Source organism: Nesoenas mayeri, assembly GCF_963082525.1.
Source record: "Nesoenas mayeri genome assembly, chromosome: W".
Lineage (NCBI taxonomy): Eukaryota > Metazoa > Chordata > Aves > Columbiformes > Columbidae > Nesoenas > Nesoenas mayeri.
Window position 1 is genome coordinate 18,474,160 of NC_137553.1, and position 9,880 is coordinate 18,484,039.

The window sequence follows — 9,880 nt, forward strand, 5'->3', positions numbered from 1 at the left end:
AGCAGGTCATTAAAAGCCCCCTCTCCTGGAAGAGCTGCCTGCTGCAAACATTAACCTGGCTTCACGGAAGGTGAGAGACTGTTTGCTAGCAGTGCTGAGCTTGGGACAGCAGGCCCCCACTTGCAGCCCAGCCCCAGGGTGAAGAAGGGGCTTGCAGGGTCTCCAGCCTCCTCCTCAAACTGTTTTGCAGGAGGGGATACTGAGGCATGGGGTGCCAGCATGGCTCACTCAAGGTTTAGAGCCACATATCTGGAGAAAACGTGCTGCGTGGTGCCATTGCCGGCACTGGCCATGGCCCCATCTCGCCATCCTACATCTGTCCATCTAGGGGCTGTGGTGCAGGAAGTAGACTCAGGTTCTCAGTGAGTGCGCATCTCCCATGCTCAGCCCTTTGTTACACAGTAATGGCTGAACAGGTGTGGGAGCTTTGAGGGATTTTCTTGAAGTTAATGTGTGGATGGGTTTCTATTAGATGGAGATTTGTTATTAAACTAGCCAGGCCCAAAAGAATTTCAAGGCCACCTTGAAAAGCTGAAAACACGATGTAAATCAACAGACCTATCAGCAGTGAGACTCGGGCGCGTGGACAGCTCGTGAACATAGACAATATCCAATCAGCTAATGCATGTTTGGAGCGTGGACGCGTGATCAGGAAATAACTGCATATATAAGGAGGCTTGTTTCTGTAATAAATGGCTTTGCTTGAATTCATATTGGATTGTGTGGAGTCCATGAGTTTTCGCCCTCGCAAGTGGTGATTCCGACGTGATCCACAAGGAGAATTTATGGCGAGGGGACGACTGCTGCGAGGAGTGAGCCCCAGCTGGAGACGGCGCGGCTGGACCGTGACCGGGACGTAGTCTGCAGGCTGCGTGACTCCTGATTGATTGCTACAGAAGCGACAGAGAATCCGATATCGTTGCAACGGACACCCAAAGAGGTGAGCAGCTGGGGGCGAGAGGAGATGGGGCAGAATATTTCTAAAGAAGAAGAAGAAATACTGCGGCTCCTCTCTATGAGAGGGGTGAAGTATGAGGAGAGTAACCTCAAAAGACTATTAATTTGGTGCAGAGGCAATGGGTTTCCTGCTGATCTGCCAGGAGCTTTTCAAATAGAGACTTGGGAAAAAGTGGGAACTGTGTTGTGGAAGGCGATCAGTCGCAGTGAAAAAGATATTCTCGGCCTTGTAACCACCTGGCAACTGATAATTACTGCACTGAAGCAATTAAAAGCTGAAAAGACTGTTATGAGCATTAGTGACTCAAAACTTGAACTTTGGGACGATATAGGGCAGAAATTATGGGATAAAGTCAGCAATGGAGATAAAGAAGCTAAATCATTAGCAACTACATGGAAGCTTATAATTACCACCTTAAAAGATCTTAAGGCTGAACGATCTGCTGCTGCCAGAATTTTTGCAGCGTTGCAGCCTGATAAGAAACCTGAAAATAGCTATGAAGTTTACCCGGTTTGTGTCTTCGATGCCCTCCCAACTCCATCCCCTGCTGTGCCTTCGACACCCCCGATGGTTCAGCAGTCTGAGGTGGGGGGAGGAAAAATGCCAAGCGGGTGACCTCCTGTACCATTGCCCAACCCTGGTGAGAACAACAAGTCCAAAGGATTGGAGTCGGACGATTTGTCCAAAGAACCTGTGAAAGCTGAGAATGCTGAAGTCATAAACAAGTGTACTATCAGTCCTTTTACCAATTTGTATCTGCCTTTAACGCCTTTTAACCCTCCAACTTCCACCAGAGAGCAGAAGGAGTCACTGGATAAGAACTGGACAAAAGAACTGCGTGAAAGATTAGATCAGTTAATAGCGAGTGAATGCAGCAGTCGGCAATGCGGTCATGCAGATCATGACGGGAAAGGGGGTGCGCCTGGGGACTCAGGTTATATGAATAATTATGATGCTAGAAAGTATTGGCGAGAATGTGCACTGTTCCAAACCCCCGTTACTAATGATTTTCCAGTACCGTTCAAGTCCGTGTTATCTGGTGATTCAGATGAGGATGAGGGTCTGTAGCATTTTTTTGAAAAGTTAAAAGGAAAAGGAGTATGTGTACGTGTTGCCACGAGATCAGATAAAAACCATGAAAGACTCAAGCAAAATTAGACCTATCCAATGTAACAGCTATACATCATTTAGGACAGAACGATGGAGACTCATTGAAAGGGGCGGGTATCCCCCAAATCTTGGAAGAGACACTAATTGACACACCACAATTACAGGCGCGATTAGTTTCTGAAATCCTGAGGCAGTCAACAGACCTTGCATATCAAGCTATAGTAGAGGTGCCTGAAACCAACAAAGCAGCCAAATCATTTACAACTCTTAATGAGGGTCCCAATGAGAATTACATGCAATTTATTGACCATCTTCAAGAGGCCATCAATAAGCAGGTTGAAAACTTAGAAGCTAAGGAAGCACTGGTGTTGAAATTAGCAGTAGAGAACGCTAATGTTTGCTATCGACGTGTTATCTGCGAGTTTTATAGTACATATTACGTGCTTCTGTGTATTGCCTCTCTGAAAATCAAGCAGCTTGTCAGGAATGTGAGTTAATTGTTTTACTGGTTGTTGTTTGCAGTTCTCTCTTTGTGACATTGTTTATGTGGGTACACTGTGGGCCTTCTCCCCGCTTTTCCCACTCGCACTGCAAGCAGCCCTGTGCTTCCCCCCTCCGTCTTCTCATGGTTTTTACTTAAGAGATGGGGTCAGGAACGACTGTTTTCAGTTGTGTTCCTAGGAAATTGGTGTTGGGAGGTGTTTTAAAACATAGGAAAGCACTTGGAAATATGAGGAAGGAAGATCTTGTGAAATATTGCAATTAATGGTGGCAGCTGTATAAGTTAAATGATTGGGAAAAGTGTCCGGAGAATAGAATCTTGAAGTATAACACTTTGTTGCAATTAATGTTGTTTTTAAGGCGAGAAGAGCAGGACAAAATAAATCTCTACAAGAGATCATTAAATCATTTCAGACAGTTTTACAGGTGGAATGGTTTGAACTTCAACAAGCTGAGAGAGAGTTAACTGATAACACACAGGTCACAGTAAACTTGCAGAAGTCTGCAAGATGCTTTCCTTATTAACCTGTTTTCTTTGTGGGTATCTGTTTAAGCATATTACAGTTTAATAGGTCTTTCTTTGTTATGTGGTACAGTAAGTTCATAGACTGTTAAATAATGAGAATCCATGGACTCAAAATGTACGTTTTGTGATAATGCAGAAGATCATGAGTAATTTAGTTCTTTACTGCGTGAATGTGATGGCAAAACTTTCTGTGTAGTAGCTGTTACTTTTCTTTCTAGCATGTAAGCTTTATTCCAATATCCAGACTTGTGCAACTCTGTGATAGGCTGTGTCTCATCTCGATGTGCTGGATTTGGCTCTTCCGTATGCACACCAAGTACAGAATCCTGGTTTTGAAATAACAGTTGTAGCACACCAGATGAGACGCTAATAAAAGCCTTGCCCAGTCCAGCTTGCTGTGGCGGCAGGGGGGCGGGTGCCAATTGGGCTCCAGCGCCCACTGACCTCTACATGGCTGAGCAGTAAGCAGCTCAAAGGTGCAATGCAAAAATTGAGATATTGTCTTGAATAAGTGTAACTGTGATCCATCTGCATATTTGAACTTGGTATTTGGTTTTCATATCTGAGCTCAGCATTTTAATTGGCATATTTATATTTGGTACCAAAACAATTTTGTTTGGGGAGATAATTAGAAAATGGGAACCGGTTCCGCTGCTAGAATACCACCTTATTCCCCCTTAGGATGCATCCTTACACATTAGAGTAATTGCTTATATTGTTATCTAGTAATTTTGAGACCAGAAAAGAATTTAAATTGTTAAACTCTGATTCGCATTGAAAAAAAAAAAAAAAAAGAAACAAAACAAACCAAAACACCTTAATGCTATGATGGATGCGAACTTGGTATTCTATGAAGTTGTATTTAAAAGCTGCTAGAATATGAACTGATTTGGATCTAGGAAAATGGAAAAATGGATTGATGTTTAATATACTGTGTTTCGACATCTGTAAATTGTAAAAGGTAAATGGGGATGAGGAATGTAACGACTGTTGAGCTAATTGGAATTGCGTATAAAGTGTATTATGGTTGGAATGAAATGGGAAAACAAAAAAGCAAAATATCCCAGGCCTGTGCTTGAACATAAATTTCAGGCCTGTGGCAAGCTACAAGATAAACTCAACTCATTGTAACTGAGGAGTTTGCCAGAGCCTCCCACTTTGTACCAGCGATTACGCCACCGACGTGGCCTTGGCTATATCTAAACTGCAGTGAGGAAAAAAAAAAAAAAAAAAAAAAAAAGTTGCCTGCTGCCCCTTTTTTTTTTTTTCCTGTGGTGTTGTCATCCAGCCTTATTGTGGCACTATGTTGCTTCTCGACTTTGAATGAGGGTTTTTTGGTGCTGTTTCTTTTTGCTTCAGTCTTGTTTCTTAGGTTCTGGCACATCTGGGGAGAGAGCTCATCATTTTACGTCCTTGCTGAAGTCAATCTTTTCACACTGGTCAGCTTTGGGGGGTCAGAGTGCTCAGAGCTTCTCTTGAGTCAGGCTGGTACTAATTTGGGTGTGGAATGGAGCCAGGTTGGTTTGATGTGGAGTTCGAACTGATTTGTTTTCATGCTGGACTGGAGATCTTGCCGTCCCAGATGGGGGCGAGAGGGAGGTTTTATTCCCCCCCCCGCCCCCACCCCCTCAACCAATGTTACTGCTAGAGAACTGTAATACTGCATGAAGGAGTCTGAGGGTGAAATGTAAAGGCATTGCCAGTGGATCCGTAGTTCTAATGAAGCTCGGAAATTAAACCAAAATTTTTTTAATAGACTTATTCTGTGGTAACTAGTTGTAAGAGACTTCTTAGTAAATTTATCATGCTAGTTTTTGAGGTCATGGGAGAGAATGAAAAAAGGCTGTTTTTTGAGACAAATGGAATGCCAAATTTGGAACAAAGTTTTACCATATGAATTCTTGTATTTGCCAGAAAGCCCTATACCTCTCTTGGGTCAAGATTTGTTAAGTAAATTGTAAGCTCAAATAACGTTTTCTGATAATTCTGTTCAGTTGCATGTTCTACAAGAAGCTGCTTGGATGGTGCAGATCTGCCTGCTTCAAGTGAGAAATCTCCAAGGAAATTTTGAATGCTGTATTTCCACTAGTATTAACAGCCAATGTTTCGATAAAGCAAACACTACACTGATAGATCTGAAACAGGACTTCGATCCGGTAAGGGAAAACAATATCCAATAAATATGACAACCAAAATGGAGTTAGAAACTTTGAGGAATAAATTTATGGCAACCTTACAGGCTGACTGCATTTGATTGGACTTGCAGATTTGTCTGTTTATAGCTACAACATAGAAACAACCTGTGGCTATTGTGGGACAGTATGATGAGATTGCTAACAGACTGATATACTGATTGTTACTCTGATCAAGAAATGCAGGGAATGAATTTAAGTCTTAATAGGCCATTATCCTTTTGTCATATATGTACCATTTGTGAAATTTAATTTTGATTTTTTATTTGCAATCTATGTCCTTGTAAATTGCACTAGCTGGTTTTCTTAACAGCACAGCTTTTGGCATGCCTAAATGTAAATTGCTGCAGAACCTGCAAGTCTTTAACATCAGGTCACAGACCATACTTGTATCTGGTCTGATCCTACATACTTGCACACTTTTTGTTGATGGTTCTGGGAAGTCTCATAAAGCTGTAGTGGTCTGGCGTGAAGATAGCAATTGGCATCATCCTGAAAAAAATATTGAAGGTTCAACCCAATTAGCAGAACTTGGCGCAGCTTTACATTACTTAGAGCATTTTAAGGAGGAACCTCTAAATTTGGTTTGTGATTCTGAGTATGTAGTCAAGGTCCAACACACGTATCTCATTCTGAACTGTATTTTTTTTTTTTTAACAAAAAGGGGGGAGAAGTAGGGAAAACACCACAAAACCAATTGTCAAAAGCATTGTATGTGATGAATCACTTATATCTAAGTGGTGCCGCCCCAATTTGCCCTATGATGAAACACTTTGCAAGTATGACCCAAAAACATGCTAAATCAGAAAGAACCTATGTTAGTTATGGTCAAATCACTAGTTCATGGTCAATGGAAAAGGCCACATCAATTGATAACCTGGGGAAAAAGGTTATGCTTGTGTCATTACAGGCCAAGGATCAAAGTGAATTCCCGTAAAATGGGTCAAGCCATGGCTGAATAAAGACAACAAAGTTTTAACGGATGCAGATGGACAGGAGGGAGGTAAGTTGTGAGAACTGTTTCATATGTAAACCATGGATCCTAATTCAGTGTTATAGATGCTCACAGACCTGGTGGTCCAGAAGCCTATTAGCAAGCAGGTGGTGTACCTTCTGTGGAGAATGGCAATTTGAGCAAACAGCAGGAGAGCCAAAAGGGCGATATTACACTTAGATAGTCAATGCAAAAATGAGGTAAAATTATGAGACATTCCTACCATAGTATCTACTGCACTCTTTCTCCCTAGTCTAGCAGCTGGTAAAGCTTTAGGAGACATATCAAAGTTAAGCTATTGGTCTCTTAAACAGGCTAATCTAACTTCTGAGATACTAACTCAATTAATAGTAGATGTTGATGGTATTAGGCATACTACTCTACAAAATCACACAGTTATAGATCTTTTACTTTTAACACTATGTCATGGTTGTGAAGAATTTGAGAGAATGTGTTGTATTAACTTGTCTGGTCCTTCTGAATCTATTCATAGTACTTTAGACAAACTAAAACAGGACGTTAAGAGGATTGTCATCGTAGAATTAGGGTTTGACAAATGGTTTAAAAGCTTGGAAAAAGGTGTGTAGTTGTTTGATCTTATTAAGTAAGGCTCAACTGCATTATATGTAATTGTAATTATGTTGTTAATCATGTGATTGTATGTTGCAGTGTATTTCAAAGATGATTCAGTGTGCTGTAAACAAGGCCTGTCTGGTTTAAGAACAAAAAGGGGGAATTGTGGGAGATTTGAGGGATTTTCTTGAAGTTAATGTGTGGATGGGTTTCTATTGATGGAGATTTGTTATTAAACTAGCCAGGCCCAAAAGAATTTCAAGGCCACCTTGAAAAGCTGAAAACACGACGTAAATCAACAGACCTATCAGCAGTGAGACTCGGGCACGTGGACAGCTCGTGAACATAGACAATATCCAATCAGCTAATGCATGTTTGGAGCGTGGACGCGTGATCAGGAAATAACTGCATATATAAGGAGGCTTGTTTCTGTAATAAATGGCTTCACTTGAATTCATATTGGATTGTGTGGAGTCCACGAGTTTTCGCCCTCGCAGAACAGGCAAGGAGTCAATGAGGGCATTTGTTCCAATTAACCTCCCTGACCCACCAGTGCTTGCCATACTGCCATCTCCCCCTCCATCCCTGACTCCCCCTCCATCTCTTGCAGGGTGACCAAAGCTGGGGTACCCCCCCTCCAGCACCAGCACCACCCCAGGTGTCCCTCAAGGGACATGCATGCACACACCTGCTATATGTACATAGGTGTGCACATGGGACATGTGCTTGTGTGATAACCTTGAAGTGCTTCCCCCCCATCCTTAGCAGAACAAAGGACCTTGTTATGCCTTAAACGTCTGGTTTTTGTTACTTTGGGAGGAAAAGATAGATGACACCTCGTCTTATCCTTCCCAAAGTTTTACGGCCATGGAGGTAGACACCTTGTAAGATAAGGGCAATTAACGGTGTTGCTGTAAAAGGTCTCATGGCCTAATTGGGATGATAGACACTCTGCTGCTGGAGGGCTGGGCACAAAATACAGGCGTTTAAGTCTCTCCTGCCTGGGGCCTTCCTGCAGTGCTACCTCCAGGAAGAATTCTTGTATTTGCCAGAAAGCCCTATACCTCTCTTGGGTCAAGATTTGTTAAGTAAATTGTAAGCTCAAATAACGTTTTCTGAGAATTCTGTTCAGTTGCATGTTCTACAAGAAGCTGCTTGGATGGTGCAGATCTGTCCCCATCCCCTCCTGCCAGAGAGCCACTGTGGATGAGCCATTAAGTCAACTCATCCCACTGTCCCCTGAGCAGTGCCATCCTAAAAAGCTACACACCAGCTGCACGGGGACCAACTGCCTGCTCTGTCCTTTTGCCACATTCTCCCTGCCTGCCACCCACCCTGCCACCAGTGTCACCCCTCTTTCCCCCCAAAATGAAGCCAAGCACATGGGGAGTGCAAACCTGATCTGGTGCTGTGCAATCCACACTCACACTTGTGCACGGAGCAATGGCGTGCGAACCAGGGCTTCCACAACCCAGTAGGGATGGGATCCACACATGGGGGCAAGTTATTAAATATGTGGAGGCCTTTCCTCCACCCTGTATATGAGCCTTAGGAATCTTGCCCCCTCACCGGATCTCCATAGCACAAGGGACCCCCTATGCCCATCAAGAATGAGGTTATGGGGTTGACATGCTGCTCCCTCCAGCCGATGTAGGAAATCAATGAGTGGCATCGAGCAGCTGTAATATGCCCTGGCCCTTGCAGAGACACAGGGGAGCTTAGCTGCTCAGCCTGCTACCTCCTTGGGGTGACCACACACCAGAGCCCTCACCCTTGTCCATCTCTGCAAAACCTCCGTGGATAGAGATCACCCTGTTTTATCTGTCACGGAAAGCACTGGGGATTGAGTCTGCACGTATCAGGGTGGGCATGGGGAAATGCCTGGACACTGAGCACCATGTCATGCTGTGGAGCCTGGGGACATTGGGGATGTGGGGGACACGAGGCAGGGGTGGGATGGGGCTTGGTGGCAGGGAGATAGGGAGCACACAAAGACGCCAGGAGGTGTTTAAAAGGCGTTTAGTTTCTTAGGGACGTGGTTTAGTGCTAGAGTTATTTTAGGTTATGGTTGAACTTGATCCTGAGGGTGTTATAGATGATCACGATAAATAGCACACACTCGTCGGAATAAATTGGTTAGAATTTATTGCAGCAAGCGGCAAGCGGGCAAAACAGCGCTGGGCGGCTGGGGAGTCTCCTCTCCACCACGGCGCGCCTTTCCAGTAGCAGCAAGCTTGGTTAAATGTGGTAAAGGATTACATATTCATGGTTATTCCAGGAACGCCTATACATATTCATAACTTTTTCCTCAAAAAGGCCGTTCTTATTAAAATGAGTTCCAAGGAATTATATCTATAGTCTTCACCTTTGGCTCTTTCCTGTTGTGCCTGCGCAGTGTCTCCAGGTTGTCACGGGCGGGGGTCTTTTGGATGAAGGCTGCAGTCTGTCTTGTCATGCACTTCTCATCTTTGGCCTAGCACTCTGGGTTTGGCCAAGGCTCCAACAGCTTGAGCTGGTTTTCCTCCCGCTTTGTGCTGAAGACCCCCGTTATCTCATTCACACAAGGATGCAACTGGGCCCTTATCTCTGTCAGTCTCTTACTGAATGTTCTGCAGGGTACACTAAATTAGGCTTTTACACATATCTGTGGAACAAGTTTTTTACAAAGACTACATACAGGTTGCATTGTTTAATAGCAGCATGTACTAATATCATGTTATATGCTCAGGTTTCACAGCCACTGATAACATATCCATTTAGACCGGTTTGATTAACAAATATATCGTTAAGTCTATTACAAGGGTCTCTTCCAACTGAAATGATTGTATGATTCTCTGACCTGCTGGCCACACTTCTTTTGATGCAGCCTTGTGCACTTGCACAACAAGAGCAGTAGCCCCTGCTTTTGGCAACCTATGAGCAAGGACCCTTTTAATTGCGTTTGCATTTATATAATCAGTGACTCATTAAACTATATGCAACTGTATTCCTCTATAAACAGAATTATTAAGCTGTCAAGCCTGAGG